Below are 27,429 nucleotides of genomic sequence, written 5' to 3' on the forward strand. Positions count from 1 at the left end.
GGTTCAAGAAGGCCGGTGAAGTTCAGGGTTTCTCAAGTGGAAAAGCACATGGTGAACATGGTCAGGGTTCCTCTCTCAACTGGAAGGGCACATGGGGAGCATGACATCATCTGCTACCTTCTTTTCCTGGCTTCCTGTTTCATGAAGCTCCCTGGGATGCATGTTCCTTCTTCATCTCCAAAGGTCACTGACTGGTGGATTCTGCTTCTCATGGCTATGTCTTTTTGCTCTTTTCTCTCTAAATCTCTCATTCTACAAAATGTTTCCTCTTTTATAGGACTTCAGAAACTAATCAAGACCCACCCAAATGGATGGAGACATGCCTCCAGCTAATCCATTTTAATAACCACTCTTGATTAAATCTCATCTCCAGGGAGATGATCTAATTACAGTTTCAAACATACAGTGCTGAATAGGGATTAGAAGAAGTGGCTGCCTTTACAAAATGGGATTAGGATTAAAACGTGGCTTTTCTAGGGTACATACATCATTTCAAACCAGCACACATGCCATTTACCACAACTTCAGAAAAGTACTAATGAGGAGGAAGCATTGTTGAGAATTTGGTGGTGGCTCTGTATTCTGTAAGGCTGGTGATAGGAGATGCTGTTACAGACCTGAGCTGCCTAATGGCAACAGAGATGAAAGGATCCCCAAATAATAAAAGTCACACCCTTAACCTTCAGAAACAAGGCAAGTGCAAAATGTTATCATGAGCAGTAAGATTGAAGTGGCAGATGGCAGGGTGGGAGACAATAATGAATAAGGTCAATAAAACAGGGACTCCCCAGTGGAAAGTAGATGGGCAGACAACAAACCTATTGTTCAGTCTAAACAATAAAAAGAAATCAAGGGTGCATAATGTGAAGGCTGAGAACTACACTCATTTAAAAAAAAAAAATCACAATTTCTTGCCTAGTTTCCAGATCTGAACAGGTTTATAGACCCAAAATCCAGGCACTGAATGAGAGGCAGGTTGCCCAGAAGAATGTCCCTGCAACATCACAGCAACTATATCAGTAATGATTTCCCCAGACCTTCTCCAGAGGGTCTACAACCATTTCCTAGGGTAACCATGCACTGGTGAAAAGATTTCAGCATTTTGAAGACTGTTGGACCAAGGTTCAAGTTGTCATTGATCCTGGAGACTCAAAACATTATATGGCCCCCTCATTAGAATAGGGAAATATAAGAGACAGGTAATAAATGTAGCCCAGGCCAGCTCACATACCCAACTTTCACTCATCTCCAGCTGTATATTTGAAATGGAGTGTTTATATTTGGCAGAACCTCTACAATGGACACCTTCCACGTTGAAGGGACAGCAGTTCATCTTGGCTGGACTCAATACATATTCTAGGTATGTATTTAGTTTCCTGACCACAGGACCTCATCCACCTTCAGTGTCTGAGGGCCTATGGTTTTTGGTCCACCAGCACGAGATTTCATATAATGACACAACAACCAAAGGGCCCATTTTACCACAAAGGAGGGAGGGATAGTAGTGGACACATGACCATGGGATCCCCTAGGCTTATCACATACCATCTGGAAGCTGTGGGTCTCAATGATTTAATATTCTTCTGAAGGTACAGCTAAAGTGCCAACTTGGAGATAATTCCCTCCAGGACACATTATATATACATTATATACCCTAAGTCAATGATCATTATTAGTGCTGTGTCCCCAATAGGTATTATACATGGGTCCAGAAACAAAGTGATGGGAATACATGTAGCCCCACTTGCCATTGTTCCCAGTTATCCACTTGGGATATTTGTGCTTCCTATCCCCACAACTCTAGGTTCTGTTTGTCTAGAATTCCAGGTTTCCAAAAGGAGAACACTTCCATCAGCTGACATAATAAAAGACCCCATTAATTTTTTTTATCAGCATGCAATTTTTATTTGGCAACTGAAGTTGAAAATAATTTTCTTAAGTAAGTGGGGAAGTATAGAACATGCAAAAGAAAGCAACATGGACACAGTCCCATGACCACCACATTAACTCATGCAGATGCCAAAGATGATGCCAGAAACCCAGTATCTATCAGAACAGAGATTTGAGAGACAACTGTCTAAACCATGCCACACCTTCCCTTCCCAGGAGTTCCTGGAGGTAATCGCCCCAGTTACCAAAGGCAACTACCAGGACCTATTTTCCCTGAGCTCCTTCACCCCCTCAGAGATTCAAAGAAGAACACCATGACCCACTCTATGAACACTGCTTTTGGCAGTTTAAAAAAACCTCTTAATCAGTGGACCAAAGAGATATCAGTAAATATCTAGAGAAATGAAAACAAGAATACAACATATCAAAACCTATGGGATGCAGTGAAAGTGGTGCTGAGAGGGAAATTTATAGCTCTAAATGTCCCTATTAAAAGGGAATAAAAAGATAAAACCAAAGACCTAACTGAATGTGGTAGTTAGATTCATTTGTCAATTTTGCCAGGTGAAGGCACATAGTTCTGTTGCTGTGAACATCAGCCAATGGTACATGAACCTCATTTGTTGCTGATTACACCTGCAGTCGGCTAGGAGGCATGCCTGCTGCAATGAATGATGTTTGGCTTAATTGGCTGGTGCTTAAATGAGAGAGCACAATGTAACACAGCCCAAGCAGCTCAGCATGCCTCGTCTCAGCACTCACAGCTCAGCCCAGGTTTTTGGAGATGCAGAAAGAAATCACCCTGGGAAAAGTTGTTGGAACCCAGAGGCCTGGAGAGAAGGCCAGCAGAGATCGCCTTGTGCCTTCCACGTAAGAAAGAACCTCAGTTGAAAGTTAGCTGCATTTCCTTTGAAGAACTAATGAAATAAATCCCCTTTTATTAAAAACCAATCCGTCTCTGGTGTGTTGCATTCTGGTAGCTAGCAAACTAGAACAGATTTTGGTACCAGGAATGGGGTGCTGCTGCTGTGGCTTGTAAATATCAAACATGTTGGAATGGCTTTTTAAATGGATAAGGGGAAGATTTTGGAGGAGTTGTGAGGAGCTTGATAGAGAAGGCCTAGAATGCTTTGAAGAGACTATTGGTAGAAATGTGGACTTGAAAGATACCTATGACCAGGCTTTAGACAAAAATGAGGCATGTGTTCTTGCAAACTGGAGGGAAGGCAATCCTTGTTTTAAAATAGCAGATAATCTGGCAAAATCAATGAATGGCTGTGGCTGGAAGGCTGATTTTAAAAGCCATGAACTTGGATATTTAGCAGAAGAGATTTCCAAATTAAATGTGGAAAGTGCAGCCTGGTTTCTCCTCACAGTTTATAGTGAAATGTGACAAGAAATAGATAAGATGAGACCTGAACTCTTGGGTACAAAGAAACCAGAAATTGATATTCTGGAAAATTCTGGGCTTCAAGGAAGGGAGGCCCCAGAGAATAGTGCCCCATATGAGGTCTTGGTCAAATGTGGAACCAGTCAGCCATTTCAGAAAAAGCCAGGATTGGACATGGAGTTATCCAGGAAGGATTTGTGGAAACTCCTTATGTCTGATGGACATGATCCAAGGCTACTGCATAGAAAGCTAATGAGAGTGCTAAGGGACCTGTATAAACAGAGCTGGTGCCAGTCTGGACTGGGGGGTTCAGAGAAGGGACATGGAGGAAAAATAACTTCAGAGGCAAAGCCATGGAGGCTGAGGTCTGAAGTCAAGAAGCCTTGGGCCAGGAGAGCAGACCCACCCGAGCCCATGGAGAGGGTGAGTTTGCCCCAAAGGCAGAGAATGGGCCTTCCACCTCATTGCAGTGGAAGAGTCATGCCACCTCAGGCCTTGGAGAGGGTGAAGCACATTCCCTGGGGTTTGGGGAGAGCCTGGCTGCCACCACATGGAGTAGTTGAGCGTGTGCCCCGGAGAAGACAGAGAGCCTGGGTGCAGCCCCAATGCTTGGAGAGGGTGGAACTGAGAAAAAGGTGGTCTCCCCCAGTGTCCCCTAACGTTGCATTCAGAGAGAGGCAGGCCTCTATGTAGGCCTTTGGAAAGGGTGGAACTGCTGCATTCAGAAGCCCCAAAGATAAATGATTCTCAGACTTTGAAATCTAATGGACTTTGCCCTGTGGGTTTTCAAAACTGCATGGGTCCAGTGACTCCTATGTTTCTTCCTCCCCATGGAAACATGTATATGTATCTCATGACTGTTCTGCTTTTGTATGTTGGCAGCAAATAACTTGTTATAAGTTTTCAAAGGTCCAAAGCCAGAGGATAATTTTGCCTTAGAACAGACCATGCCTGTAACTAACTTTGATAGGAGTTTGTACATTTCTAACTTTGTATTTCATGTACATTGCTACTGAAATGGTTTTAGGTTCTCTGATATTGTTATGGAATGAATGTATTTTGTTTATGGGGAAAACATGTCTTTTTTTAGGGTCCAGAGTGTAGAATGTGATGGTTTGAAAGGATGTATGTCCCCTAGAAAAGCCATGTATTAATCTAAATCTCATTTCATAAAGACAGAATAATCCCTATTTAATACTGTATGTTTGAAACTGTAATCAGATCATCTCCCTGGAGATGTGATTTAATCAAGAGTGGTTGTTAAACTGGATTAGGTGATGACATGTCTCCACCCATGTTGGTGGGTCTTGATAAGTTTCTGGAGTCCTATAAAAGAGGATACATTTTGGAGAAAAAAAAGGAGATTCAGAGAGAGCAGAGCAGAAAGACATAGCCACAAGAAGCAGAGTACACAAGCCAATAACCTTTGGAGATGAAGAAGGAAAATGCCTCGCAGGGAGCTTCATGAAACAGGAAGCCAAGAAGAAGCTAGCAGATGACACTGTGTCGCCATGTGCCCTTCCAGATGAGAGAGGAACCCTGACCGTGTTCACCATGTGCCTTTCCAGATGAGAGAGAAACTGACTGTGTTCACCATGTTCCTTCTCACTAGAGAGAAACCCTGAATGTCATCGGCCTTCTTGAACCAAGGTATCTTTCCCTAGATGCCTTTGATTGGATATTTCTATAGACTTGTTGTAATTGGGACATTTTCTTGGCCTTAGAACTGTAAATTAGAAACTTGTTAAATTCCCTTTAGAAAAGCCATTCCATTTCTGGTGTATTGCATTCCAGCAGCTAGCAAACTAGAACACTGAACAACTGAAGACACTAGAGAAAGAACAGCAAACTGATCCTAAAAAACAAGTAGAAGAAAATAAATAACAAAGATTAAGGCAGAAATAAATGAATTGGAGTACAAAAACAATATAGAGAAACAATCAAACCAGAAGTTGACTCTTTGAGGAGATCAACAAGACTGACAAATCCTTAGCTATCTTGAAAAGCCAAAAAGAGAGAAAATACAAAAAAACAAAATTGAAAGGGGAGTCATTACCATGGACCCCAAATAATTTTTTAAAATCATCAGAAGATACTATGAACTGTACACGAACAAACTAGACAACTTAGATGAAATGGACAATTTCCTAGAAACACACAAACAGTCTTCTATTTCAGGAAGAAATAGGAGACCTCAACAAGCCAATTACAAGAGATTCAATCAGTCATCAAAAATCTTCCTACAAAGAAAAACCCAGGACCAGATGGCTTCACAGGGGAGTTTTGCCAAATATTCCGAAGAGAACTAACACCATTCCTGCTCAAACTCTTCCAAAAAATTGAGGAAAAAGGAATACTACCTAACTCATTTTATGAAACTAACATCACCCCAATATCAAAACTGGATAAAGATACTACAAAAAAAGGAAAACTAAAGGCCAGTCTCCCAAATGAATATAGATGCAAAAAGTCTCAACAAAATACTTGCAGATTGAATCCAATGGCACATTAAAAGAATGATATACCATGACCAAGTGGAATTTATTCCATGCATACAAAGGTTGTTTGTGTTAGATTACAAGCAGCCAGAATGTGATCTACCAGAACTTGAATGGCTTTTATAAAGGGGAATTTAGTAAGTTACAAGTTTACAGTTCTAAGGCTATTAAAATGTCCAAATTAAGGCAAGGCTATAAAAATGTCCAAATTAAGGCACCCAGGGAAAGATACCTTGGTTCAAGAAGGCCAGTGATATTTGGGGTTTCTCTGTCAGCTAGAAAGGCATAGGGCATGGTTATCTAGCTTTCTCTCCAGGCTTCTTCAACAGCTTCCCCTGGACTGTTTTCTTTATGCATCTCCAAAGGTCTCTGGCTCTGTGGGCTCTGTTGCTTTCAGCTTCTGTTCCATGGAGGTTCCTCACTTTACTTCTCCAGGGCTGGCATTCATCTTTTGGCTTTCCTTGGCTCCCTCCAGGTTTTGGCTTGCTTAACATCTTGGCTGGTCTCCAAGCACCTCCAAACATCCATGTCTCTATTCTCCATGTGTCCATAATTGTATCTGCTCTGCTGTGAAGAAACTGCCAGCTCTGAGGCTTCTGCTGTTTCTCTAGGCTCTGTCATTTATGACTCTCTCCAAAATGTTCCTATTTTTAGAGATTCCAGTAAACTAATCAAGACCCTCCTGGAATGGTGGTGTCACATCTCTATCTAATCAAATGTTAAAATGAGCAATTGTGCACGCCACATCTCCATAGCGATAATCTAATCAAAAGCTTCCAACATACATTATCGAATCAGGATAAAAAGAAACAGCTGCTCCAGCAAGACTGGATTAGGATTAATATATGGCTGTTCTAGGGTACATAATGTTTTCAAACCAGAACATGGTTCAGCCCAAGAAAATCAATAAATGTAATACAACACATAAAGAAATCAAAAGGAAAAAGTCACATGATCATCTCAATTGATGCTGAGAAGGCATTACACAAAATTCAGCATTCTTTCCTGAAAAAAACATCCTCAATATGATAAAGGCCATATATGAAAAACCTACAGCCAACATTGTATTCAATGGTGAGAGATGGAAGTTCTTCCCCATAAGATAGATAATTAAACAAGGATACCCGCTGTCACCATTGTTATTCAACATTGTGCTAGAAATTCTAGCTAGAGCAATCAGGCAAGAAAAATAAATAAAAAGCACCCAAATTGGAAAGGAAGAAGTAAATCTAAATCTCATTTCATAAAGGCAGAATAATCCCTATTCAATACTGTATGTTTGAAGCTGTAATCAGATCATCTCCCTGCAGATGTGATTTAATCAAGAGTGGTTGTTAAGCTGGATTAGGTGATGACATGTCTCCATCCATTTGGATATTATTTGCATATGACATAATCCTGTATTTGAAAAATCCTGAGAAATCTATGACAAAGCTACTTGAGCTAATAAACGAATTCAGCAAAGTGGTGGGATATAAGATTAATGCACAGAAATCCATAGTGTGTTTTCAGAAGAGGAAATACAAATGGCTAAAAGGCACATGAAAAGATGCTCAACTTCCCTGGCTATTAGGGAAGTGCAAATCAAAACCACAATGAGATATCATCTCACACCCACCAGAATGGCCATTACCAATAAAACAGAAAATGACAAGTGCTGGAGAGGATGTGAAGAAAGAGTCACATTTATCCACTGTTGGTGGGAATGTAAAGTTGTATAACCACTGTGGAAGGCAGTTTGGCAGTTTCTCAGGAAGCTAAGTATAGAATTGCCATATGGTCTGACATTCAGAGGACATGAGGGGAAGGACTCAAATGGACATTTGCACACCAATGTTTATAGCAGCATTATTTACAGTTGTGAAGAGATGGAAACAGCCAAAATGTCCACCAACAGATGACAAGTTGTGGTATATACATATGATGGAATATTATGCAGCTGTAAGACAGAATAAAGTCATGAAGCATGTAACAACCTGGATGGACCTTGGGGACATTATGCTGAGTGAGATTAGCCAGAAACAAAAGGACAAATACTGTATGGTTTCATTGATATGAACTGACATTAATGAATGAACTTGGAAAATTTCAGTTAAGAACAGAGGCCATCAGGAGATAGAAATAGGGTAGATTTTGGGTAATTGGAGTTCAAGGGATACATATTGTGCAACAGGACTGATTGGAAAAATTCAGAAACGGATAGCACAATACTACCTAATTATAGCACAATGTTAGTACACGCAATGAAGCTGAATGTGAGAATGATAAAGCGATGAGGACTAGGGGCACAAATGAAACCAGAAGGAATGATAGGTGATTGATTTGAACAATGAATAAAAGTATTTGCAAAGTCCCCTTGGGGGAATGGCGAGAAAGGGGGAAAATTCAACTTCCCCATTTGGAGAATTCCTGATATTCTTGTAAGCAGTGGGGACAACCAAATCAATAGGCCAAGCCCTCAATCTTGGGGGTTGTTCATATGAAACCTATCCCCTGAAAGGATAGACTAAGCCTACTTAAAATTAGGCCTAACAAACAACGAATGAACATAGAAACAAATTTTTGGAGGCTCTAATTTAGAGCTGGTGAAAAAAAAAAATTAGGCCTAAGAGTCAACTCCAGAGAACCTCTTTTGTTGCTCATATGTGGCCTATCTCTCTCTCAGCCAACACAGCAAGCAAACTCACTGCCCTCCCCCCTCTACGTGACACATGACTCCCAGGGGTGTAATCCTCCCTGGCAACATGGGACAGAAATCCTATAATGAGCTGGGACTCAGCATCAAGGGACTGAGAAAAGGGGGAAGAGAGAAATGAGACAAAAAAAAAAAGTGTCAGTGGCTGACAGGTTTCAAACAGAGTTGAGAGGTTATCCTGGAGGTTATTCTTATACATTTTATAGATACCCCCTTTTTAGTTTAAGATATATTTGAGAGGCTAGAGGGAAGTGCCTGAAATTGTAGAGCTGTGTCCCAGTAGCCATGTTTCTTGAAGATGAATGTATAATGATATAGCTTTCACAGTGCAACTATGTGATTGTGAAAATCTTGTGTCTGATGCTCCTTTTATCTACAATATTAACAGATGAGTAAAAAATATGGATTAAAAATCAATGAATAATAGAGGGAACAAATGTTAAAATAAATTTAGTAGATCGAAATACTAGTGAACAATGAAAGGAGTGGTAAGGAGTATAGAAAAAAATAGGGGGAACAAAGTTTAAAATACATTGAGTAGATGGAAATACTAGTGGTCAATGAGAGGGAGGGGTAAGGAGTGTAGTATGTATGAGTTTTTTCTTTTTTCTTTTTATCTCCTTTTCTGGAGTGGTGCAAATGTTCTAAAAAATGATCATGGTGATGAATACACTACTATGTGATGATATGGTAAGCCATTGGTTGTACACCATGTACAGAATGTTTGTATGTTAAGAATGTTCATGTAATATGTTGTTTTGATTTGATAATAAAAAATAAATTTAAAAAAACTGTAGTGTTTCTATAGACTAGTAATGGCCTAATTGAGGCATTTAAGAAAAAAAATTCCATTCACAATAGCAACTAAAAAAACAATATATCTAGGAATAAACTTAACCCGGAAAGTAAAGGACCTGTACACAGAAAACTACAAAACATTGCTAAAAGAAATCAAAGAAGACCTAAATAGGTGAAAAGACATTCTGTGTTCATGGATAGGAAGGCTAAATGTCATAGAGATGTCAATTCTACCCAGATTGATATAGATTCAATGCAATACCAGTAAAAATTCCAACAATGTACTTTCCAGACTTGGTAAAGTTAGTTATCAAATTTATTTAGAAAGGAAAGGGGCCTGGAGTAGCCAAAACATCCTAGAAAAGAAGAATGAAATGGGAGGATTTACACTTCCCAACTTTAAAGCTTATTATAAAGCCACAGTGGTCAAAACAGCATGATATAGGCACAGAGATAGACATATTGATCAATGGAATTTAATTGAGAGTTCAGAGACAGACCCCCACATCTATGGTCAATTGCAGTTTGACAAGGCCCCCATATCCACTGAATTGGGACAGAATAGTCTCTTCAACAAATGGGGCTTGGAGAACTGGATATCCTTATCTAAAGGAATGAAAGAGGACCCCTACCTCACAGCCTATATAAAAATTAATTCAACATGGGTCAAAGACCTAAATTTAAGAGCCACTACCATAAAACTCCTAGATGAAAATATAGAGAAACATCTTCAACACCTAATAATAGGAAGTAGCTTCTTAAACCTTACATATAAAGCACAGGCAACAAAAGGAAAAATAGATAAATGGGAACTCCTTAAGACTGAACACTTCTGTGCTTCAAAGGGCTTTGTAAAAAAGATGAAAAGGCAGCCAATTCAATGGGAAACTAAAGCTATGTGAAGGTTGAGCTCAAAGTAGAGTAAAAGCTATTAGAAAGTGGCAATACCTCGCTGCCTGTACTTTTGGTAGAATTCCATGGTCCTGGAGTCACTAAGCACATTAAGAGTGACTGCTGTTCTTCATACATGAAGGTGCTGGTGCTGACTCAGTGAGTGTATGACACACACTTTGAGTTGTTTTTCTCTCTCTGTAGTCCCCCCACAACCAACAGCACATTTGTGAACTAGTTCGCAGGGGAAGGGCTGCATTTTATAGCTAAGTGACCCTCAAAGGTTTTGAACCTATAGCTTGGACTGAGCATTGTGCTCTAATCAAAGGACTCATTCCAGATCATATTTATAGCTTTCTGACCGACACATAGTCTATACTTATCTGTGTATTTTACTCCCAGCTTACTGGAGATTTGTTGTAAATGCTGTATAGATTTATGTTTCTTATCTTTATTTATCCTGGTTTTTGAATTTTTTTATTTTTTACTTTTGGATGGATTTTATGCCTTTTTAGCAAATATGAAAGTAATCCTCCATTGTCTGAGCTACCTACCCCTCCCCTGCTGTAACTATGTGGCTTATGTTGTCACAGAACATTGGATGGCAGCATCACTGTCACACTCCCATGGGATTCACACAGCTCCCACATAGTTTGTTTTTTTCTTTTTGCTATTTGCTTCTTTTCCACAGTGAGGAAAGTCTACAGTGTGGAAAGGCTTTAACCTGCTGGTTGATCTGAAATACTTTCCCCTGTACAAGGCCATATGCATCCTGCCAAGCTGCATTATATTCTGTACTGTTTACAGTAAAGAAGTTTGCTTTCATTTAAAAATAATAAAAGAAAAGAAAGCTATATGAATGTTGGGGCATTTGTAGCAGAGGTAAACCTCACTAACAATTGTTTTGCAGCAGGACCAGCTAGTCTGTGGGAATAACAACAAATACACAGTTTTTAATGTTTCAAATGATATAATACCCTTTATGATTTAATGCAATACTGTAATTATATATAATTTCAAACCAAGACAAAAAGACAGTACCAATTGCTGAAGTCTCTCCTTACCCCTAACTCAGCAGCTTTATGTTTACTTTAATTTTTTTAAAAATTGTAATCTTTTCATTTTAAAATACTTTCAAACTTACAGGGACAGTTACAAAAATAATACAAACCCTATATAGGGAACTCCAGCATATGCCTAGTCCCCACACACCCAGACCACCAATTTTAATATTTTGCCACATTTGCCATATCATTCTATCTATCCATCAGTGTATCAGTTCATCTATCTATCTATCCATCTGTCTATCTGCTACCTATTTATCAACGCATTTTCTGAACACTTGAATGTAGGTTATATACAACATATTCCTTGAACACTTAATTCTGCCATCTACACTTCCTAAGAACAAAGATATTCACTTATATATCCAACTTAAGTACAGTTACCAAATTCAAGAAATTTAAAATGGATATAAAACTTATAATCTATAATTCAAATTTTTCATATGTCCCAGTAATATCCTTTTGAGCTTCTCTCCTCCTTCCTTAGATTCTGTACAGTTGATGCATTGCCTTCAATTGTCATTGACTCTTTAGTTGCTCTTTCTTTTTTTTTTTAACTGTGGGAACACACATACAACACAAACTTTCCCAACTCAACTACAAATATGTCATACAGTGAGATTAATCACATTCACCATGTTGTGGTAGGCTTACTAACTTCCATTACTAAAACTTTCCCATTTCCCCATACACCCATTTTGCATGAACTCCCCAATCCTCCTGCCCCCATCCTAGGCAACAGTACTCTAATTTCTCACTTTATGAGCCTGCATATACTCTGGTTTTTTTGTGTGTATGTGTGTAGTTACCACAGAGCATAAATTTAACATCCTAAATCTGTAACAGTCTAATTTGCTTGGATACCAAAACAACTTCATTGATAACACACAAACTATGTTCCTGTACCCATCAGTCCCCCACCTTTATGTAGTTTTTTTTATTAATTAAAAAAAAATTAACACAACATTTAGAAATCATTCCATTCTACATATGCAATCAGTAATTCTTAATATCATCACATAGATGTATGATCATCATTTCTTAGTACATTTGCATTGATTTAGAAAAAGAAATAGCAAGACAACAGAAAAAAATAAAATGATAATATAGAGAAAAAAATAAAAATAAAATACAAAAAATATAAAAAAAACAGAAAGAAAAACTATAGCTCAGATGCAGCTTCATTCAGTGTTTTAACATAATTACATAACAATTAGGTAGTATTGTGCTGTCCATTTTTGAGTTTTTGTATCCAGTCCTGTTGCACAGTCTGTATCCCTTCAGCTCCAATTACCCATTATCTTACCCTGTTTCTAACTCCTGATGGTCTCTGTTACCAATGACATTGACATATTCCTATGTAGTTTTTGTCTAGATTATATGTCTATACCTTATGAGTCCCAAGTCACTCACTTATCATTGCATTTTATGCATTTGTCTTTTAGATCCTGTAGGAAGTAAAAAGTGGAGTTACAAACCGAAAATGCAGTACTGGCATTTATATTAACCTGTCATTACCTCTACTGAGATCTTTATTTCTTCATGTGGTATCCATCTATTATCTACTTTCTTCATGGAAAAGAGATCCATGAAAATCCTAAAGGAATGATTCCCAGATGGATTAATCATATTAAGCAAGTGAATCCAAGTGGTGCAAGAGATGGGTTCTAATTGTTTGCTGTAGTACACTGCCCAAATCCTTGTGTCAGCACCGAGATACTCATTCCTCCAACTGCTAGAAGTAGTGCCTGCTGATAGCTTAGAATTGAGACCCTCTCCAGGAATTTTCCTTGGGGAAAGGATGCTGCACTGCCCAAGATTAGGCCTCCCTGGGAGCAACTTGCATATAATGACTGATCAATTTGAGGAAAAAGACCACCCTTGCACCCTAGCCTCAATCTGTGTTGTTTCTAAAAGGCCATTCAGGCTTCAGAGCTCTCCATGGGATTGGCTGTGACCACTGTTACAACTGCATTACAGTTAAACTTCTCCTTCTGCTCAGTTGTGCTTTCCTCATGTTGTTCCTGAAAGCACTTCCCAGTAAACCATCTACAAGCAGATTTCCATCTTGAAATCTATTTCCTGAGGAACCTGCCTACAACACAGTCCTTTACCTATTGTTCTGAAGTGTTGCCATTGTCCTAAATCAAGTATCCATTACATGTGGATCCATTTCTGGATTTTCTAGTCTGTCTTTTTTATCTATTTGTTTATGTTATATCAGTAACACCAGGCTTTAATTATTGTAGCATTATAAGCCTTGTTTTCTTGCAGAGTTATCCAGTTTTAAAATTCAGTAACACCAGGCTTTAATTATTGTAGCATTATAAGCCTTGTTTTCTTGCAGAGTTATCCAGTTTTAAAGTTCAGTTTGGGCCATTTTGGTGCTCTGCATTTCCATGTACATTTTAGAATTGGATTATCAATTCCCATAAAAATCTTTCTTTGCATCTGATTGGGATTTTATCAAATATAAATTCAATTTAGGGAGAATTTACATCTTATCATCAAATTGCCCAATTTATAAACATAGTATACACCTCCATTTATTGTCTTCCCTAATTTCTCTCATTAAAATTTTATAGTTCTAGAACATATAAAGGCCTTGCATATCTGTTCTTAGATTTATTTCTAGGTATTTGATGTTTTACATGCTATTGTAAATGGACTCATTTTTTAAGTTTTATTTTCTAATTGTTTCTGTTTTATTGAAATACAATAGGTTTCCATTTGCTGAGTTTATGTCCAGCAATCTTGCTAAATTCATTTATTAATTCTTCATACTGTAGACTCTAGTCTGTTTAAAAGCATGATGTTTGTACAGACTGGGGAAAGAAATTCTGAAACTCCTACTGAATGAGGAAAACGGGGAAACAATGCTGACAATGTGGGAAATATGTTCACTATAGAACAGGGTTTTCATGAAGAATACTGGGAAGAACAAACAGGGAAGTAAGTTTCTCAGCTTTAAAAAAAATGCATAGAAGAGTGACTATCAGAAACAGAGATTTCATTTATGCCATTTTGGGAAGGGACATATATTAATTACAGTGGATGGGCCTGCAGGTGAAAGGGAAATGATATTGGGAATTTACTGAAAATAGATTTTATAATGAGTATGTAGAATTAAACCTGCACATCCATGGAGAATGCTGAAACATTGGTTGATATAGAGGTTTTCCAAGTGTGTTTCGTAACCAGCAATGTCAGCATCACCTAGAAACTTATTACAAATGCTAATTCTAAGGCCCACTCTAGATATCCTGAATCAGAAATTGTGGGCATGGGGCCCAGCCATCTGTGTTTTGATAATCCCTCCAGGTGATTCTGATATGCACCAAAATTTGAGAACCACTGATTTAAGGGTGCACTGTTCAAACTAGTCCTTCAGGTACTATAACTTGCCACTAATGCCCCCAAATAGGGTCATTAGTATTGCTTTTAAAGCTGTTTTACCCTTATTGTTATTTTGCTTTGCCGATGTGCTCTAGTTGTTTATGCAGCTGGCCTCTTCAGAATTATAACATTCTCAATATTAGGAGCCTGTCTTGTATTTTCAGCCTTCTTGTTCTACAAGAGTATTTAATGCAATTGTTTGTGCTCCTAGTCATGCTGTGTACATACCACTAAATTCTTATTATCACATGGCATGATATTTTAAAATAGTCTTAGCTTTTTCTCTGCATTTCTATGGCCTTCCCCTGATTCAGGAAGCTAGAATATGGGCCCAGGAATGTTACAAAAGAAAAAGGCTTTTGACTTTCAAAAGTCTGAACCTTGATACTTTGGGTTAATGGGAGAGGTGAGTCAGGAGGGAGAGGTTCCAGATCTGAGGAGTCCCTATGAAGAGGCCTTACTGCACTCTGTACCTGTAGGTTATGATGAAGGAAATCACACAGTGCTGAGATATAGGTGTCTGGGGATCTAGAGGAGAGGAACCTGTATCTGGCTTCCCAGGTAGAGCCCCTGGAAGTCAGCAAGATTTCTGAGAAGAAATTGCTGTGAGAGGAGTCTACCAAATAAGATCTTTTATAAACTTAATAAAGCTGTTTTCCTGTGTTCTAGTGTGATGCAAAGGCAATAGGATGATCCCATGTTCTTAGGGAAAATGTTGTGGGAGGAGATTTCCTTGTACCCTGACATATCATGGAAACAGCAGAATGAAGTAGCAGGGCGGTGCCAGACTTGTAGCTGAATAATGAGAGTGAATGAAGTCCCCAATCAAAAGTCATAGACTGGCAGAATGGATTAAAAAACAGGACCCATCTATATGCTGTCTACAGGAAACACATCTTAGACCCAAGGATAAACACAAGTTGAAAGTGAAAGGTTGGGAAAAGATATTTCATGCAAATAACAATCAGAAAAGAGCAGTAGTACCCACACTAATGTCCAACAAATTAGACTTCAAATGTAAAACAGTTAAAAGAGACAAAGAAGGACACTATGTATTAATAAAAGGAACAATTCAACAAGAAGACACAACAATCATAAATATTTATGCACTCAGAATGCTCCAAAATACATGAAGCAAACACCAAAAAGAGAAATAGACACATCTACCATAATAGTTGGAGACTTCAATTCACCACTCTCATCAATGGACAGAACATCTAGACAGAGGATCAATAAAGAAACAGAGAATTTGAATAATACAATAAATGAGCTAGACTTAACAGACATTTATAGAACATTACACCCCACAGCACCAGGATACACCTTTTCCTCAAGTGCTCATGGATCATTCTGAAGGATAGACCATATCCTGGTCTATCCTTTGCTGGGTCACAAAGCAAGTCTCAATAAATTTAAAAAGATTGAAATCATACAAAACAATTTCTCAGATCATAAAGAAATGAAGTTGGAAATCAACAATAGGCAGACTGCCAGAAAATTCACAAATATGTAGAGGCTCAATAACACACTCTTAAACAACCAGTGGGTCAAGGAAGAAATTACAAGAGAAATCAGTAAATATCTCAAGGCAAATGAAAATGAAAACACAACATATCAAAACTTATGGGACGCAGCAAAGGCAGTGCTAAGAGGGAAATTTATTGCCCTAAATGCCTATATTAAAAAAGAAGAAAGGGCAAAAATCGAGGAATTAACTGTCCACTTGGAAGAAGTAGAGAGAGAGCAGCAAACTAAACCCAAAGCAAGCAAAAGAAAAGAATTAATGATGATTAGAGCAGAAATAAATGAAATTGAGAACATAAAAACAATTGAGAAAATCAACAAAGCCAGAAGCTGGTTCTATGAGAAAATCAATAAGATTGATGGACCTTTAGAAAGATTAACAAAAAGAAGAAGAGAGAGGGTGCAAATAAATAAGATCAGAAATGGAAGAGGAGACATAACTACTGACCCCACAGAAATAAAGGAAGTAATAACAGGATACTATGAACAACTTTATGCTAATAAATATGGCAATGTAGATGAAATGGACAGCTTTCTAGAAAGTCATGAACAACCAGCTTTGACTCAAGAAGAAATAGACGACCTCAACAAATCAATCACAAGTAAAGAAATTGAATCATTCATTAAGAAGTTCCCCAAAAAGAAAAGTCCAGGACCAGATGGCTTCACATGTGAATTCTACCAAACATTCCAGAAAGAATTAGTACCAATCCTGCTCAAACTCTTCAAAAAAATTGAAGAGGAGGGAAAGCTACCTAACTCATTCTACGAAGCCAACATCACCCTCATACCAAAACCAGGCAAAGATATTACAAAAAAGCAAACTACAGACCAATCTCTCTAATGAATATAGATGCAAAAATTCTCAATAAAATTCTAGCAAATCGTATCCAACAGCACATTAAAAGAATTATACTCATGACCAAGTAGGATTCATCCCAGGTATGCAAGGATGGTTCAACATAAGAAAATCAATAAATGTAATACACCATATCAACAAATCAAAGCAGAAAAACCACGTAATCATCTCGACTGATGCAGAAAAGGCATTTGACAAAATTCAACATCCTTTCCTATTGAAAACACTTCAAAGGATAGGAATAGAAGGGAACTTCCTCAAAATGAGAAAGGGAATATATGAAAAACCCACAGCTAATATCATCCTCAATGGGGAAGAATTGAAAACTTTCCCCCTAAGATCAGGAACAACACAAGGATGTCCACTATCACCACTGTTATTCAACATTGTGTTGGAAGTTCTAGCCAGAGCAATTAGACAAGAAAAAAGAAATACGAGGCATCAGAATTGGAAAGGAAGAAGTAAAACTCTCACTGTTTGCAGATGATATGATACTATATGTCGAAAACCCTGAAAAATCCACAGCAAAACGACTAGAGCTAATAAATAAGTACAGCAAAGTGGTAGGTTACAAGACCAACACTCAAAAAACTAGTGTTTCTATACACTAGTAATGAACAATCTGAGGGGGAAATCAAGAAAAGAATTCCATTTACAATTGCAACCAAAAGAATAAAATATTTAGGAATAAATTTAACTAAAGAGACAAAAGACCTATACAAAGTAAACTACAAGAAAGTGTTAAAAGAAACCACAGAGGATGTAAATAGATGGAAGGGCATACCGTGTTCATGGATTGGAAGACTAAATATAGTTAAGATGTCAATTCTACCTAAATTGATTTACAAATTCAATGCAATACCAATTAAAATCCCAAAAACTTACTTTTCAGAAATGTAAAAACCAATAACCAACTTTATCTGGACTGGCAGGGTGCCCCAAATAGCTAGGGAAAAAAATGAAGTTGGAGGTCTCACGCTACCTGATTTTAAAGCATATTATGAGGCTACAGTGGTCAAAACAGCATGTTACTGGCATAAAGCTAGATATACTGACCAATGGGATAGAATAGAGTGTTCAGATATAGACCTTCTCATCTATGGACAACTGATCTTTGATAAGGCAGTCAAGCCAACGCACCTGCGACAGAACAGTCTCTTCAATTAATGGTGCCTAGAGAACTGGATATTCACATGCAAAAGAATGAAAGAGGATCCATATCTCACACCCTATACAAAAATTAACTCAAAATGGATCAAAGGCCTAAACATAGATCTAAGACCATAAAACTGCTAGAAGAAGATGTATGGAAATATCTTATAAATCTTATACTAGGAGGCGGTTTCCTAGACCTTACACTCAAAGCAAGAGCATTGACAAAAGAAAGAAAGAAATGGGAACTCCTCAAAATTAAACACTTTTGCCCATCAAAGAACTTTGTCAAGAAAGTAAAAAGACAGCCTACACAATGGGATATAATATTTGGAAATGATATATCAGATAAAGGTCTAGTATCCAGAATTTATAAAGAGATTGTTCAACTCAACAACAAAAAGACAGCCAACCCAATTACAAAATGGGTAAAAGACTTGAACAGACACTTCTCAGAAGAGGAAATACGAACAGCCAAAAGGCACATGAAGAAATGCTCAACTTCCCTGGCTATTAGGGAAATGCAAATCAAAACCACAATGAGATATCATCTCACACCCACCAGAATGGCCATTATCAACAAAACAGCAAATGACAAGTGCTGGAGAGGATGTGGAGAAAGAGGCACACTTACCCACTGTTTGTGGGAATGTCAAATGGGCAACTGCTGTGAAAGACAGTTTGGCAGTTCCTCAAAAAGCTAAATATAGAATTACCATACGACTGAGCAATACCATTGCTAGGCATTTACTCAGAGGACATGAGGGCAAGGACACAAATGGACATTTGCACACCAATGTTTATAGCAGCATTATTTACAGTTGTGAAGAGATGGAAACAGCCAAAATGTCCATCAACAGATGAGTGGCTAAACAAACTGTGGTATATACATACAATGGAATATTATGCAGATGTAAGACAGAATAAAGTTATGAAGTATGTAACAACATGGATGGACCTTAAGGACATTATGCTGAATGAGATTAGCCAGAAACAAAAGGACAAATACAGTATGGTCTCACTGATATGAACTGACATTAATGAATAAACTTGGAGAATCTCATTGGTAACAGAGACCATCAGGAGATAGAAATAGGGTAAGATATTGGGTAATTAGAGCTAAAAGGGTACAGATTGTGCAACAGAACTGAATATAAAAACTCAGAAATGGACAGCACAATACTACCTAACTGTAATACGATTATGTTAAAACACTGAATGAAGCTGAATTGGGAGAATGATAGAGGAAGGAGGGCTGGGGGCACAAATGAAATCAGAAAGAAAGATAGACGATAAAGACTGAGTGAGATGGTATAATCTAGGAATGCCTCGAGTGTATAATGATAGTGACTAAATGTACAAATTAAAAAAAATGTTTTTGCATGAGGAAGAACAAAGGAATGTCATTACTGCAGGGTGCTGAAAATAGATGGTAACTAATATTTTTAAATTTTAACTTATGTGTGAGACTAAAGCAAAAAATGTTTATTTGGTACAAAATTTATATTTTGACTAGTGCATTTCCTAATATAACTTATGTAGATAGCTTAATTGAACACCATAAGTACATGGAACATTGAGTAGGACATGAGATTCTGTTGGTTTGTCCAGAGTAATACCCTGATAAATCCCAGAGTGATTTGAACAGTGAATAAAAAAGTATTTGCAAAGTCTCCTTTGGGGAATGGTGAGAACAAGGGGTAATTCAACTTCCCCAAGTTGAATTCCTGATATTCCACAAGCAGTGTGGACAACCAGAGCCATAGGCTGAGCCCCCAGTCTTGGGGCTTGTTCATATGAAACTTAACCCCACAAATGATAGATCAAGCCTATTTAAAATTAGCCCTAAGAGTCACCCCCAAGAGAACCTCTTTTGTTGCTCAGATGTGGCCTCTCTCTCCAGCCAACATGAGCAAACTCACCACCCTCCCCCTGTCTACATAGGACATGACTCCCAGGGGTGTGGACCTTCCTGGCAACGTGGGACAGAAATCCTAGAATGAGCTGAGACTCAGCATCAAGGGATTGAGAAAAACCCTAAGATGAGCTGAGACTCAGCATCAAGGGATTGAGAAAACCTTCTCGACCAAAAGGGGGAAGAGTGAAATGTGACAAAATAAAGTGTCAATGGCTGAGAGATTCCAAACAGAGTTGAGAGGTTATCCTTGAGGTTATTCTTACACATTAAATACATATCATCTTGTTAGTCAAGATATAATGGAGAGGCTGGAGGGAACTGCCTGAAAATGTAGAGCTGTGTTCCAAAGCTGTGTTTCTTGAAGATGATTGTATAATGATATAGCTTTCACAATGTGACTGTGTGATTGTGAAAACCTTGTGTCTGATTCTCCTTTTACCTACCTTATCTACAGACAAGTAGAACATATAGAATAAAATAAATAATAGGGGGAACAAATGTTAAAATAAATTTAGATTGAAATGCTAGTGATCAATGAAAGGGAGGGGTAAGGGTTATGGTATGTGTGAATTTTTTTCTGTTGTCCTTTTATATCTTTTTCTGAATAGATGCAAATGTTCCAAGAAATGATCATGATGATGAATATGCAACTATGTGATGATATTGTGAATTACTGATAATATATGTAGAACGGAATGATCAAAAGTTAAGAATGTTTGCGTTTGTTTCGTGTTTTTTGGTATTTTTAAAAAAAAGAATACAAGATCAACACACACACACACACACACACACACAAAGAGTGAATGATGGCCTATATTTAGCAGGCAGACAGCGACAGTATCACCGCAATACCAGGGGCAACTAATGGGGTGGAGGGGTCAAGACATTAGGGAAGGTTTTGATTTGATGTTTGGTGAGGCTGTTTATTGGTTCTTTGTCTCTTTGGACCAATGAAAATTGTCTAAAATTGAGAGTGCTGCTGATTGTACAACCAAGTGGGGACACTGTAAGACAGTTTGTTTATTTTGGACATTATCCATGATGCCCAATGGATGGAGGGGGCCAAAGATTACGAATGAGAAGCCGAAAGGCGAACTGTGATATATATACAGCTACAGAAGGGAATGATGTTGTGAAGCACCAAAGGAACTGAAAGAAACTTGGGAACAATGTGCTGTGCCAAATAAGCCAGAAACCAAAAAAAAACAAAAAACAAATATACTATTGTCTCTTTCAGAAAATACTTACAAGAAAATTGGAGCCCAGATTGCAAGCTCTTATAGTAGCCACACTTAGTCCAAAATTGCAAGTGTATTTCTAGATTCTGAGACACAGAGCTGTATGTGTGTAAGCTGGTATGTCCCTGGAACTTTGAGTAACTCTCCAACACCTAAGATTCAGAGCTGGAGCTCTGTAGCTCTGGAAGTCAGTTTTGCTACATACAATAACAGTTAAAGTAACCGAAAAAGAGATCAGCCTTCAACTAGAAATAAAAATGAAGCCGATTTGGTTGGTCCTAAGGTAAGTCAGAATACAGGGCAAAAGATGATAGTGTATGTGACTCCCAGGGGTGTCGACCTTCCTGGCAAAATGGGACAGAAATCCTAGAATGAGCTGAAACTCAGCATCGAGGAATTGAGAAAACCATCTCGACCAAAAGGGGGAAGAGTGAAATGAGACAAAGTGTCAATGGCTGACAGATTCCAAACAGAGTCGAGAGGTTATCCTGGAGGTTATTCTTACACATTAAATAGATAACACCTTGTTAGTCAAGATGTAGTGGAGAGGCTGGAGGGAAATGCCTGAAAATGTAGAGCTGTGTTCCAGTAGCCATGTTTCTTGATGATGATTGTATAATGATATATCTTTTATAATGTGACTGTGTGATTATGAAAACCTTGTGTCTGATGCTCCTTTTACCTACTGTATCAACAGACAAGTAAAACATATGGAATAAAAATAAATAGGGGAACAAATGTTAAAATAAACTTAGATTGAAATGCTGGTTAGCGATGAAAGGGAGGGGTAAGGGGTATGGTATGTATACTTTTTTTCTGTTGTCTTTTTATTTCTTTTTCTGAATTGATGCAGAGGTTCTAAGAAATGATCATGATGATGAATATGCAACTATGTGATGAATATTGTGAATTACTGATTGTATTTATAGAATGGAATGATCATATGTTAAAAAAAAAGATGATATTGTATATACTCTAAAGCTTCACCTACTGTATGAGACTAAAGACAGAGAGGTGTATTGTGTTTTGAATCTAAATTTTCTGTAACACACACACTTAATCAACCTGACTGGATAGCTCATTTAAACAACCCAAACACATGGAGCTCAGAACATAAATGAGGCCTTGTAATTCTGTATAGCCAAATTTAATACCCAGAGGAATCCCAGACTTTGGTGGGCTGATAATTAAAAAGTACTGATAGAATCCCTTGAGGGAGTGGAGGAAAAATATGTAACTGTTAAACTTTCCCATCTGGGGAACCCCTGGTGCTCTCTCAAATATTAAGGACTCCCGGGAAAATAGGCCAAACCCTTGATTTTGGGGCTTGCCCTCATGAAATTAATTTCTATAGTGGAGAAGCTAAGACCACCTTTAATTATGCCTAAAAATTGCTTCCAGGAATCCTCTTTTGTTGCTCAGATGTGACCTCTCCCTCTCTAAGTCCAACTCTACAAGGAAAACCATTACTCTCCCCTCTATGGGGGACATGATATTCAGGGATGAAAGTCTCCCTGACAACATGGGACATGTTTCCCAAGGATGAGTTTGGCTGGGGCACCGTGGGATTGATAATGCCTTCCAGACCAAAAGGGGAAAAGGAAAGGTAACAAAACAAGATAGCCATGGCTAAGAGAGTTCAAATACACTCAAAAGCTATTCTGGAGGCTACACTGTCAAAGCTTCAGCTAGGTATTTCTAATTGCCAAGGATTGCCAAACTCCAACCAATACCATGCCTATTAACCCTAAAGAATACCTAGGTCTCTAACTCTGTAAGTGAAATCATTGCCTTCCCCCCTACATGGACATGACATCCAAGGGTGAGAGTCTCCCTGATGGTGGGGGACAAGACTCCCATGGATGAGCCTGGCCCTGGCACCTTGAGATCAACAATGCCATCCTGACCCAAAAGGGGGAAAAGAAGTATAATAAGGTATCAGTGGCTGAGTTCAAATAGAGTCGAAAGGCTACTCTGGAGGTCACTCATATGCACCCTTCAGTTAGACATTGGCTACCTCGCCGAACCCCAACAAAAACCATTCCTGCCAATCCTAATGAACACCTAGGGCATTACATAAAATTCTACAAAGGTTCTATGTGCTAGGGTAACTTTCCAGAAACCTACAGATGGGTCCCTGGACCAGATAAGTCCTGAAATGCAGAGGGGTCAGCCTCTCCAGAACAGCAAGTAATTCCATCTCTGTATCCTATATTATCAACAGCTCCTTCCAACATGAAAAAGTTAGAAAAAGCATAGCCCAAATACCCCTAAAAAGTGGGAGAAAGATCAAAGGTGATGGTGGAGTTATGCAGAAAAGGTAGGGTTTAACAAATGAGTATGATTGCTGAATCATTAAATTGATATTTCTTCGAGCAGCTAGAAGTAAAAACTTAAAATTGTGGAATTTTAACCCATACCAAACTCTGAAATCTATTCTACAACTAATTGTTGTGATCTGGTTTGAAATTTATTGCTTTTCTGTATGTTATTTTTCACAAAAACGAAAAAAAAGTCAATTGTGATAAATGCACAGCTATATGATGATATTGTGAACCACTGTATACTTTGGATGATTACATATGTGAATATATATCAATTAAAAAAAATAGAAAAAAAAAAGACTACCTAAGGCTGTAACTGAGACTATAACAGTTTTATGCACTAAGCTTATTTTCCTGAAACCCATTACTTCAGAGGATTCGTAGGCTTGATAAGCCCTGAAACCCAGAGGGGTGAGCTTCTCCAAGAATATCAACTAATTCCATCCCCCTATCCTACATTATTAACAGCCCTTCACAACATGAAAACGTTAGAAAGGGCCACAAAGATACTTATAGAGTGGGAGAAGAATCAAAGGAGAAGGAGTTATAACAGAGACGATAGGATTTAACAAATGAGTATGATTGAATATATCCCTTATATTCATTACCACAAATAATGAGTACTTTATTTTATAATAGTAGGAGAAATTATTTTTGGATATATACTTCTGTGCTGATATTAGTGGCTTTAAAAAGGATTCTTTACACAGTGCTTCTGAAATTTTATTTTGCACAAGAATCACCTGGAGATCATTCTTAAGTGCAGATTCAAGATTCAGTAGGTTTTAGGTAGAACCTGGAACTCTGCATTTTTACCTAGCTCCCAGGTGATACCGATGCTACTAGTTCCGGGACTACACTTGGAATAGTTAGGCTGTTCAAAATGCTGCTAAGGTGATTGCTCTACATTGGTCTTCAATATACACTGGCTAGCAATTTCTGAAACAGAATGGCGCTCTTGCCCGAGCTGTACCAGAGACTGATGGTACAATTGTAGGTATAGTTTTTAAACACGAAATGAATATTAGTAACAAAGTTCATTCAGATCAGTAGCTAAGAGCAGATGTGGAAAAAAAGATAATTCTGATGAAATTTCTTCATGGATTTTCACTTAACCTGTTTCAATTTTTTTTTTTAATAAACCAACTAAGCATTATAATTTGCTCATTTAGAATATTAAGTCTTTTATCTAAAGCAAATAGTTTTAGATAATTTAATATAAAGTTATTTTAATCTTTGAATTACATTACCATCCTGAATATAAGTTTGGGTAGCAGACAAAACATGTTTGTTAAAATACCTCATTTTTCTCAAAAAGAGGAAAAAATTAAAGGTTAGCAAATTAAGTAATATTTTTCATTTATTTTTCCTGATCATAAGAGTAATACTTGTTCATTTTAGGGAATTTGGAAAATACAGAAAAACATATGGAAGGAAGTAAAATAATTGGTAAACCTGGTGGCCAGATAATCACTAATGTTTTGGTACATTTCCTTCTAGCATTTTGTGTATATATATGATTTTGTTAAACAAAATTAAGAGCATAATGTACGTTTGACTCCTTTTTTCATTCATGGGAATTTCCTCACTCAAACATTATTTGAAAGCACAATTTTAATGACTGTGCAATATTCTGTCATATATAGGCAACACAATAATTATTTCCCCATTTTTGGATATTTGTTTCTAATGTTTTGCTATAATGATGGAAGTAACAAATTGTACATTCATTTAAAAATGAAATCTGATTATTTTCTAGGAAACAGAATTCCCATGATATCACACTATTACCAGATAAAAGGATTCTACTATTTTAAAGTGTTTAAAGATTCTTGACATTTATTGCAAAATTGGTATGTAGACAGTTTGGATAAAGTGTGAAAGTGCTTATATCATTACAGTTTCTATGTACTGGCATTTAAAACATCTTTTATAAACTCTGCTTATATTGATAGGACTCAGATAGATGCATATATAGTAAAAATTCTTAGCCAATTTCCACATTTTCCCCTATCAATTATTGGATTAATCTGAGTCATCATTACCTTACCAAAGTACTGGTGCTCTAATTGGCTAAATAACTTCAACCTGCCTGCCACTCTGGGACACCTGTGAATTTCTGATCCCACATCTGTGTGCCTGTCAGGTGAATTGTGTTCTTTACCAACAAGTTCAGGCCGGGTAGCTTCACACATTTATTTATAATAAGTGAAATACTAAATTCAGAGCATTTCTGCCAGTTCAGTAATTGTTTTGGCAGAGGGACTGATGCCATTTCCCCACAATTATTTTCTTCTTCCATTCTTAAGGGTAAGCACCTGATTCCTTAGCTTCTAGTGTAATAGTACCAGGGCATTTACATCTTGAAATGCTTAATATGATTTTTATGAAATCACATATACATGTAGGTTATTTATATATGTATTTCATTTTAAGGTAGTAAGGGGGGGATGTGATTTTGTAATAAAGGGTTGCAAAGTCTATGGTTGAGAACCACAATCTTGGACCTAAAAACTCTGAGGACAGGAAATGTCTTTCTTACAGCACCCTGAGCCAACCAGGACCTCAATATTTGATTTTGCCTGTCAGTTTGCTTATTCCTAAGCCCCTATTTGCTCCTACATTCTAGCAGTCTCAGTTTTGATCCAGTGCTTACCCACATGCAAGCAACTTGAGAACCATCTAAGTCAGAGTGTCCCATTTCCTTTGCCAGTGATTATAGACAGGCAAATGACCCACTTCTGGTGAAGTAGACATGAGGGGAAGTCTGCTGGAGAGCTTTGGGAAAAGTGGGTTTTTTTTACCCCTTATTTAAGAAACACAGGAGGAACAAATGGTTTTCTTTCAATGGATAGTGTAGGTCTACATACGACACTTAGAATCATGGTAGGTGTCTGTAATCATAGTATTATTAGCTCCCCAAAAAATGCTGAGGATAACATGATAAGAGATGGAAAGAACCTCGGGGTTCTTGTTATTACTGAACCGTCCATCAGCCTATTCTAGAACCGGTCAACCTCTTAAGTGCTTGTTATATCATATAGATTGAGTTTCCTATTGCCAGCAGCAAGCATTCTTACAGCCGTCTGCACAAATAGTTGTTTACTTAAGAATATTTGTATACACTGTTTGCAATCCTGGCTAGAATGCCATGAAAGGAAGCCATGAGTGATTCTCTCAGCCATCAACTCAATTCAAACCACTGGTATTATAAGTTCCAGTCTTAGCTGTGTAGGACTCAGGGGAGATTGCTGATTTATTTTATGTTAACAGTAAATGACACAGTACTGTTGCCAGTAATGGAAAACAAGAGTGAGAAACCATACTTCTGGTGCTTCATTTCACCCTTTCATATTACCACTTCTCAGGTAAGTTAATTTGGAATTAAAGTTTCTAATTCCTGGCAAGGCTTGGAGATAGAATATACTCTTCTTTACTTTCTTCAGTGCAAGAGGTAGAAGTAGTCTTAAGGAGTAATGATTGAATTTATGACTCTAATAACACTCCCCCATTTGAAAAATTCCAGTATTCAGTGCATGAAAATTGGTTTTCTTTAGTTCCTATGACTCACCTTTTCATAACTGGCCTTTCTTCCCTCTGTCCTTTATCTACCACAGTCCTTTATTCCTTATATACTTTCCTCTTCCCATCTCTTCTATACTTCTTTATCCATGGAAATTATCTGCTTTACAAGCAGAAGAATTACAATTATTCCCAGTTCAGAATGAACCTGTAAGCCCTTTCACATTCTTGCAGTACTTAATCCCTGAGAGCTGGCTTTTTAAGAAAGAA

The 27,429-nt window shown here is 37.8% G+C and overlaps 1 long non-coding RNA gene across 7 annotated transcripts in view; it reads left to right on the forward strand.

Annotated features, from left to right (window-relative positions):
- Positions 1 to 27,429, forward strand: part of LOC143684597 (uncharacterized) — a 59,075-nt gene that overhangs the window by 21,999 nt on the left and 9,647 nt on the right. For 3 of the 7 annotated variants that reach the window (XR_013176093.1, XR_013176095.1, XR_013176097.1), the window contains exon 3: positions 26,911 to 27,005. The exons of 3 other annotated variants lie outside the window; for them this stretch is intronic. This is a non-coding gene — a long non-coding RNA (uncharacterized LOC143684597). Of the gene's footprint in view, positions 1 to 1,287; positions 3,299 to 26,910; positions 27,006 to 27,429 lie in introns of those variants that run through there. One more of the 7 variants, XR_013176096.1, reaches the window with a different exon arrangement.

This window comes from Tamandua tetradactyla, chromosome 5, assembly GCF_023851605.1.
Source record: "Tamandua tetradactyla isolate mTamTet1 chromosome 5, mTamTet1.pri, whole genome shotgun sequence".
NCBI classification, from domain to species: domain Eukaryota; kingdom Metazoa; phylum Chordata; class Mammalia; order Pilosa; family Myrmecophagidae; genus Tamandua; species Tamandua tetradactyla.